This window comes from Zea mays, chromosome 10 (assembly GCF_902167145.1).
Source record: "Zea mays cultivar B73 chromosome 10, Zm-B73-REFERENCE-NAM-5.0, whole genome shotgun sequence".
In the NCBI taxonomy this organism is placed as follows: domain Eukaryota; kingdom Viridiplantae; phylum Streptophyta; class Magnoliopsida; order Poales; family Poaceae; genus Zea; species Zea mays.
The window spans coordinates 36,770,670-36,780,964 of record NC_050105.1 but is presented as its reverse complement, the minus strand read 5'-3'; positions in this window follow the sequence as shown (position 1 = coordinate 36,780,964).

Here is a 10,295-nt window from a genome sequence, read left to right as displayed (position 1 = left end):
GACCCCTTAATGAGGTCACAATCAAGAATAAGTACCCCCTTCCCCGGTTTGATATCTTATTCGATCAGCTTACCGGAGCTCGGGTGTTTTCCAAGATTGACCTCAGGTCAGGTTATCATCAGATCCGTATCCGACCCGAAGATATACCTAAGACCGCATTTACTACACGGTATGGATTATTCGAATATCTGGTTATGTCTTTCGGATTAACAAATGCTCCTGCCCACTTCACATATCTGATGAACTCGGTATTCATGCCCGAGTTGGACAAATTTATAGTGGTCTTCATTAATGATATCTTGATTTATTCCAAGAATGAAGAGGAGCATGCTCGGCATCTGCGAATCATATTAACGCGCTTAAGAGAACATCAACTTTATGCTAAATTTAGCAAGTGCGTGTTTTGGCTGGAGGAAGTCCAATTTCTAGGACACGTATTGTCTGCCAAGGGGATTGCGGTTGATCCCAGCAAGGTCAAGGATATTTTAGAGTGGAAACCACCAACCACTGTACATCAAGTCCGAAGTTTTCTTGGACTGGCTAGTTATTACCGGCGATTTATTCCAGATTTTTCCAAGCTTCTGAAGCCAATCACAAGTTTGTTGAAGAACAATACGAAATTTAACTAGTCCTCAAGATGCAATGAAGCCTTCGAGCAGCTGAAGGTGTTATTGACCACTGCTCCGGTATTAGCTCAACCGGACATTGAAAAGCCTTTTGATGTGTATTGTGATGCATCAGGCAGTGGTTTAGGTTGTGTCTTGATGCAAGAGGGTCGAGTTATAGCGTATGCCTCAAGACAGTTGCGCCAGCATGAGGAACATTATCCAACTCATGACCTAGAATTAGCTGTTGTGGTTCATGCCCTGAAAATATGGCGTCATTATCTGATGGGGAATATCTATCATATATATACGGATCATAAAAGCTTGAAGTACATTTTCACCCAGTCAGAACTAAATATGAGGTAGAGGAGATGGCTTGAGCTGATTAAGGATTATGAATTGGAAATTCACTATCACCCAGGCAAGGCCAATGTAGTGGCAGATGCACTAAGTCGCAAGACTTCCTGTCATTGTCTTACGATGAAGACTTCTGACATTACATTATGCCAAGAAATGGAGAAGTTAAACCAGGGAATGATTCAACATGGAACTTTAAATCACTTGAAGCTTGAGTCGGTTCTTCTGCAAAGGATAATTGATGCACAAAGAAGTGATGAGGGTATGAAACACATTCATGAGAAAATAAAGGCCGGTAAAGCAAACTGTTTTAGAAAAGATGATCAAGGTATTGTATGGTTTAACAACGGCATAGTTGTGCCCAAGAATGATGATGTTCGCCAACTAATTTTGGATGAAGCTCATCTTAGTCGCTATTCCATTCATCCTGGGAGCACTAAGATGTATCATGATCTAAAGCAACATTATTGGTGGACCAAAATGAAGATCGAAATTGCATGCTATGTGGCGAGATGCGACACTTGCAGACGTGTCAAGGCCATACATATGAAAACTGCTGGCCCATTGCAATCTTTGTCTATCCCGACCTAGAAATGGGAGGACATTAGCATGGACTTTATTGTGGGATTACCCAGGACGGTAAAAGGGTTTGATTCCATCTGGGTTATCATTGATCGACTTACAAAGATTGCCCACTTTCTCCCGGTCAAGGTAAAGTATACAGTGGCCACATATGTGGAACTATATATTGCTCGTATTCTTAGTCTGCACGGTGTTCCAAAGACAATAGTGTCGGATCGTGGGCCTCAATTTGTATTCAAATTCTGGGAAGAACTCCACAAATCTTTGGGTGCTAAGTTACTCCACAGTTCGGCTTATCATCCTCAAACTAGTGGGCAGACTGAGAGAGTGAATCAGATACTTGAAGACATGTTGCGAGCATGTGTTCTAGAGTTTCCGCAGAAATGGGATGACTGTTTACCGCTGGCAGAATTCTCATACAACAATTGTTATCAAGAAAGTATCAAGATGGCACCCTTTGAAGCCCTATATGGATGACGGTGTCGTACTCCATTAAATTGGTCTGAACCAGGAGAAAGATGGTTTTTCAGGCCTGATATGGTGAAAGAAATAGAAGAGAGGGTTCAACGAATTATACATAATTTGAAGGAAGCCCAAGCTCGCCAAAAACGTTATGCAGACAAACGACGCAAACCCTTGTACTTTCAAGTGGAAGATTATGTCTACCTAAAAGTCTTACCAATGAAGGGTGTATCACGTTTCGAGGTAAAAGGAAAGCTTGCACCCCGATACATTGTTCCTTTTCCTATCCTTGAACAATGTGGACCAGTGGCATATCGACTCCAATTACCCGAAACATTGTCTGCTGTGCACAACGTGTTCCATGTGTCTCAATTGAAGAAGTGTCTTCGGGTTCTCGATCGAACCGTTGAAGTGACAGATGTTGCCTTAGAACCAGACTTGACGTATTTGGAACATCCTATTCAAGTCCTGGATCAAAAGGACAGGGTTACCCGAAGGAGGACACTCAAATTTTATAAGATACAATGGAACCAAAACACAGAAGATGAAGCTACTTGGGAAACCCAAGACTTTTTAGAAAAGAATTTCCCAGGCTTTTTAGCTTCATGTAAATTGTGAGATATGTACAATTGTTGTAATAGAAGAGTAGACCCCATACCACCCCCTGCCTTGTACCAAAAATAAGGAAATAAAATTATGACGTGTTTCCTTTTCTATTACTTGCCCTAGGACTTTTAAATCTCGGGACGAGATTCTTTTATGGGGGGGAGGATGTAACACCCCTGGTGTTACTGCCACTAAAACTTGAGCATAACATCATGAGCATTAGCATATCATGTGATTGTTACACTTAGAGTGCATTCACTAGGCAAAAATTTCAAACAAGTTGTATTGATGAGACTGGTCATGGGTGAAACCCTAGGGTAGGGTACTTAACCCTAAATTAGGCTTAGGGTGTCAATAAAGCCTAAATGAGTTAAAATCTGAAAACTTATTAGAAATGGTCATAAGATATCACCTTTAATGGACTTTGATAGCACCAAAACCCTAGAAGTACCAAAAACCCTAAAAGACCCCTGGAAAACCCTGAGTTGAAACCCTAGGGGGTTATATGTAAATTTTGCACACTTTTGGACCCAAGTGCAAAAACCAAGGTATTAGGGTACCTCAAATCATATGGTTCACATATTTGAAGATTTTCAAATCAAACCATGAGATTTGGACTTATTTGCAAAAAGCCACTCTACACCCCTCATGTGGCTAAGTCTGAGAATTAGTGAACAGGGCTCACTTTGGAGCTCTGTAGTTCTAAAAATACAAAGAATTTGCCTAGGGTCAACACATCAAAAGTCTAGAGCTATAATAGGAGAACAACTTTACTTAAGTAACTAAGCTTTGATCACATATAAAGTTTGGAGAAAAATAAGCTCCAAGTTGTGTTGTCAGTCACTCTGATGACTGAATTTAGGTCACCAGTGACATTGGCCAAACTTTTGGGTCAAATTAGAGTAAGATCTATTGCTCGAATGAGGGTAGTTGCTATAGCAGAATTGTAGCTGGTATGAAGGGCTACAAGTTTGCTACAGATGTATTGGCAAGTCTTTGCACAAAAATTCGAGATCTAGGCATTGCAATTCGGCCTGTCAGGCACTCTGAATCAGGGCTTCGATGGTACAGTGTAAAGATCAGATCGCCAGTTCTGATAAATCATCGCCGGTTGGATAACGCATAGTGGTAAGAAATATCGCGTCGTGGATGAATTCCGGCCACTATTCTACTCCCGCCGCCATACCCGCCTGAGTCACAACCGCTTTGGATGGGCTCGCCGGAGTTAGCCACGTCACAACCTTGCACCACTTGCCTTGGTGCTTTAACCACGCCGCCGTGAGTCATCTTAGCCCATCCGGTGATCGTTGGTGAGCTTGCCACGGTAAATGCTACCAATCGCTTGCGCCAGTGCACCCCCTTCTCTCCGACCGCCACCGCGCGAGCTCAAATTCACGGGCCACCGCTCAAGGGCCCTATAAATTGAGAACACCCTCGGCTCCGCTAAGTATTCAAGCATCGAATCCACCCACTTGTGCCTCCAATTACTCACCAGAGAGCCCCAATTTGGGATTTCCCCCAAATTGGTCTGAAACACCGCACATAGTGACCTCGTCGTGGCTAGCTCGTTCCAGGTCCGTTCATGCTCTCTGCTCTCCCGTTTCAGTGTCCTTAGATTCTCCTGATGCTCCTCGACCCATTTAATTAAGCTAAACCACGCTAGATCGTCGGGACAAGGTGATTTGTAGCTGTCAGTGAAACACAAGAATAGTGCTGCGACCCCTTTTCCAGTTATTTAAATCACTAGGGTCTTCTGCGCAAATTTGGCAACACAGGCGTGGGCGCGCATGTTTTCGCCTGGGCATGGGTTATATTGGGCCAGTTTCGGCCCAGTACTATTCATGTTTTTCTTTTTTCTTTTTCTGCCAGGGTTAGAGAATCCATAGAAAATTGTAGAAAATTGCTAAAAATACCAGACCAATTTTGCTAGGCTCCTAAAATTCTATACTATTTAATAAAAATAGTTTTATGATTTTTAGTCCAAATAAGGAATTATAGAATATTTAAAATAGCCAAAACCTATACTCCTGGAATTTTAGAAATTGATTATTAACTCCAAAACTCACTAAACTTTTTAGATAAGCTTTAAATATTTTTTTGAAGCCTTGGGTAAAATTTGGCATGATTTACAATTTTTTGTGCCTAAACCCCAAAACCCTAATCTTCTAGTGGTGCATGCCTTGTCGATGTAGGCTTGCTGATCGAGGACCTTTTAACTAGTCACATGCCTCGTCATGGGTAAGCTTTGCCTCGGGCAGACTAATACCAGAATAAGATAACACACAATGGGAGTGGAGAGATGGCGAGAGTAGCGTGTACCCTTCGTGGCAAGAGGCTGGACGGTGGTGTATCTGTGCTCTCGGTTGGCGTGAACCTGATCTGGTCTTAAGAACCCCGGTTGTGAGTTGACATTTGCAAGGGTTAAGTGCTACATATGTCGTGTGATTGGAGATCCCCAGCTGGGTATTAATCGATTCGGATCACCGTTACTTCTCGGACATGAAGACTTGGTCACTGCCCTACACGTAGCATTCCAGTGAATAAGAAGGGTTGATAAGAAAATGGTTAGTATAAGCTAAGTGCTTGAACTAGGGTAGAAAGAACTCTAGATTCAGGTAATGACTTAACTTGCTAATAAAACTGGATTTTAAGGATCCACTATTAGTAAGCATTTTTGCAAACAGAGTCTTGATTATAGATTAAGCCTTACCTTGACTCCCTTAAGACCAGCATATCCTTGAGAGTCTTTTATTTTGACGGGTAAGACTTGCGAAAGTACACTTCGTACTCAGGGTTTTCGAACCCATGTTGTTGTAGGTGACGAAGCAGCAAATTTTTGTTGCTTTTGTTCCAAGGTAGTGCCTAAGGAAGAAAACCAGGATTGAAGCCTCGGGAGGAAGTGTCCTCCTCTAAAAACTTTTTACTGTTAATCGGGAGGGGGTTTTGCCTCCCAGGGTTGTAATAATAATACTCCAGCACTCTTATATTTTACTGGTCTGTAATAATAATACTCTTTTCATACTTTAATATAAAATAAGTTGTTGTAACTGCTTCCGCATATTCGTTCCTCCGATGTGTTGTAATATCAGTGAGATGGGTGAAACGCTCTTGGGAAAGGTAAGGAATATAGATACCGAACTTGTCAAGTGGTCAGGTGCATCTACAGGGTTGTCCAAAGTCTGTTGGACAAGGATAACTGTAGGTGAACCTAATGACTTGGGAGGTTCCGTCACAAAGACCTTTGAATGGATTATTTTAAAAAATCCACTCAAAGCTCGGGGGCTACACACATTGGGTGCACCATCGGTGCACCCAATAGATTTTTTGTCCCAAGAAGACGAAATGCTGATTTCTAAAGCATAGATGATGACAAAATGTTGATCTCTAAAGCATAAGATGAAGACCTTTGAATGGATTATTTCCAAAAATCCACTCAAAGCTCGGGGGCTACACCCATTGGTGCACCCAATAGTTTTTTAGTCCCAGGAAGACAAAATGCTGATTTCTAAGGCGTAAGATGATGACAAAATGCTGATTTCTAAAGCATAAGATGATGACAAAATGCTGATTTCTAAAGCATAAGATGAAGACCTTTGAATGAATTATTTTCAAAATCCACTCAAAGCTCGGGGGCTACACCCAATGGGTGCACCTTCGGTGCACCCATCAGCAGAATGGAAATTGTGCCACATAACGAACCCATGAGCCGGACCTAAAATCTTTGGGCCGATTATTTCAAAATCAACTCAAAGATTGGGGGCTTGTGGGGGACAGATATCCCCTGAGTCCACTAGAAGGCAAGAGGCCTCGCGCAGGACCTTGGACCAGTTACCACGCAAGGCCATCCCTTCGTGGGCTGGGTCAAAATTACAGGCGGAATGGGTCGGCCCGAGAAAGAAGCAGACTCAGACTTGTGCGCTATCTGTAGCGCCCACCTGACTTTCCTGCGTACGGCGCCCTTGAATATCGGGGCGGATTGGGGATATGTCAGCAAGATTGTAGGAAGATCAGTTCAGTCGGTTCACTATTGTTTAAGATACACATAATCCTCATGTACGCATGTAGTGCCCCACGGTCGAGTATATAACGTCTAGGGGGTACCCTATCATATCCATCGACCATCTACCTATCTCATTAGCTTTTCTCTATTCAGGAGACTTCACTTGTAACCCACCACATAAAGATCCACACCAGGAAGTAGGGTATTACGCCTCTCCAAGTGGCCCAAACCTGCAAAAAATTGTCTGTCATTTCTCGTGCATCCAGCACGAACAATTGAGCTACAGTCGACAGCACCATCCTACCCAAAAGCACCGCGAGGGGTAACCCTGGGTGTACAGTCGGGCTCTAAACACCGACCGCCAGTGAAAATGCACTTTCCACTGACGGTTTTATTTATTAAGCTGCCAATGTTAGTTTTCCAGCATTTTTTAAAAATTTCAAACAAAACTAAATTATATATATATTTACACACACACAATATAAATATCGAAAGAAACATGTAATTAAATTATATCATACATTTATATACATCAAAGTCTTGTGTTACACATTTATATTACAACCATATATGCATCACATATTCTATATACCAAAGTTTTCACCTAACCCCTAATAACTATCTTGGCTAAGAGATAGTCTACTAATTTCTTTTAGTTCTCTGAACTCTACCCTAGCTAAGGTACCATCTGCATCGTGATATTTTCCTTCAACGGGAATGGCCTATTTCAATATGAATGTGCATATGTCCTCAACTATGTCATACCACACCTTCGGTCATGTTTTCCTTCTTTACTCATTGAAATTCCTATAAACAAAGTTTTTAAACATCATATATTTACACTCGATAACACATTTGCATCTCTAATGACATAAATACATACATGACTATTACTAATAATACCTGGCCAGGGTTCATGATGTATCGTCGGTTCTGTCTCATGAACTCGGACACATAAAGCCCACATAGGACCGATCTAGGTGATTGCTTGTGGCACTACATAAGGGAAGATTGGTTATTTAGTTGTTACATTGTCCTATGTACGTACATGTATGATATGTATTCATAAATTCACATACTTATAAGCCATAGTGGATGTCTAGTGGCACGTGTTGTTTCGACGTGTCATACTTTCCACCTCTTATATTATAGAATCTAAAAGCCCTATGACCTCAAATAGAATCACCGTGTTATTCTAAAATTTTCATCGATAAAAGTATGCATGCATAGAAAAGGTTTACAACACTAAGATGCTAAGAAGTCGAGCACCAGCACCTTTATAACCTTGGTATAAATAAGGAAGCATATCCAGTTGTTGGCGACTTGTTCTCAACTGCTATGAATTAAGAACAAGGCAACACAAGAATAGGTTAATAGTTAATGCCCTTCGTCCTTCAAAGCATTATCTCCCTAAGGATATAACGATCTTCGGACGAAGGTTATGAAGGGCGTACCTTCATCATCATAGCATATATCAATGAAAGATGAAGCATATGAAACAAGAGAAATAACATGGATAATCATATGACATTGTAATATATCTTTTATTATATAATCATGAATGAATAAGATTACATTTGTATCTTCGGCTTGACAGTAGGTATCAATACAAGTGTGATGCACAAGCGAGTATCAAATCAGCGTGAACAGTACGGGGGTACTGTTCATCTATTTATAGGCACAGGGCACAGCCTATGTGAAATTACATTTATACCCTTTACAACTGATTACAATCATAACACAAATTATTATGGTCTGATCTGTCTTTTCATCTTTAAGTCCGTGCAACCCTTCGTCTCAAGGCGTGTCGTTATGCCAAAGTGCCCTGGAAGGTAGCTTTGGTGTTATTTCTGTGTTGATCTTCTGAAGGTGTTTCTTCTTATAGGACCTTCGGCGACGAAGCAGACCACCAACAGTAGCCCTTCGTGATGCTAGATCGTTTTTCATAACGAGCTTTATCCGTGAAAATTGTCCTAGGCTTCAAAATGTCGAAGGTCTAAAAAACACCTTCCCTGAGCTCGTTGCTGAGAAACGATTAAAGTATTCCAAGCACGAGGTGGCCCCACCATGCGGCGGGTACGCGCGATCTGGCGATTCATCTCCCACGCACCGTGGTCCACCGTTCAGTGGGTGCGGGTGACTGTTGAGCGGGTGCGGGCGACTTAACGGTTCACCTTCACACATGCAGCACTATATAAACAGATGGGTAGGTGTGAAGTTACCACAACATTCATTGCCATTGCACTGTTGTGCTATTGAAAAATTTAACCATAGTCGAAGCTTTCTCATCGCATTCTCAAGTAAAAGCATCATTTTGATTTAGCTTTGGTATAAGAGGGAGCTTCGTTAGAACTGTAAAAATCATCAACATTCGTAAGAACTGCAAGAAATTCAACACCTGATGGCCAGAGTACGTTCAACTGCTAGGGTGACCTGTGACGGAGAGGAGGCCGAAGCCACAGAGACTGCCCCGATCTCTAAAGTGATGAAGCAATCGGGACTGGTTATGACAGAGGGAGCTACTAACGAAGGTGCACCTGCTGCCGAAGCTGAACAGGCTGACATCGAAGAAGATGGTGTTGATGAAGAAGAAGAAGGTTATAACACTCATGCCAGCCAAACCCAGCTACTTAGATTTTGGAAAATCTACTGTTTCTGAGGCTGGTATGCCCATGATGATAAAGTTAGGCTACTTCAGAGAAGCTGAGAAGAAGCTGATTCGTTTTGCTGGGGAAGAAACCACTGCGACACCGGAAAATGATGAGGTGGTAGTTTTCATGAGTTTCTTTAGAGCAAGATTGAGGTTTCCTTTGAACGAAATGTGAAGCGCCCCAATCCTCTAGGACTCAAATGTGATACAATTACTAGTCCCAGGAGGCTAGTAAACACATTTATACATCAGATAATTACAGATCTGCTTAAACGACAAACCTATAAAGGTGGCGAACAACTTTAAGAGTTGGTCCACAACTCGGGACATATCATCAGAGTGGGGCTGAAGCAGCCCGATATACGCAGTAAAGCAAATCAGCGGTCCAACATCCACAGGCAAGGTTGGGAACAGTCGTAACTCTTACCCGATCTCCTTTTTCTGAAAAACAACAGATAAGCAAGGGTGAGTACAAACGTACTCAGCAGCCCACCTTCACCCGTGGAATGGGGAAATCAGATATAATGCATGGAATATCGGAGCTCAGGATATTTTGCAGAAACAACAATATTTTATGCAGGGTCGTTTTGTAAAACATTTTGTATTTTGCAAAGCGCATCCTCTCCCAAAGGAGTAGGAAGTTTTTCACTATAGAACAAAATCCACTGGACTAAACCATCCAGGTATCTCAGCAGTTTCCCACTGGTTTTCATTTTCAAAAACAGCTACTGGACTTCCCGTCCACCATAGCTCACGGCTCGACCGCCGGACCTTTTAAAAACCATTTTCTCAAACGCAGCCTTTTATGAAAACAAAACATTAATTGCCATACCATACCAGACTCGTCCATTCCTGTGGACACGGACTATTCGAATAGGTTTTCAAACTCTGCGCAGAGGTGTACACTTTACCCACTAGTCCGGTTTCTGCGATCTCACCGTCGTGAGACCCGAATGCCGAATCTCTTTCTTTCCTTGCACGTCCTAACCTTAATGGTTATACCGGAAGGAGTCAGGCCACCGCCATGTCCAAA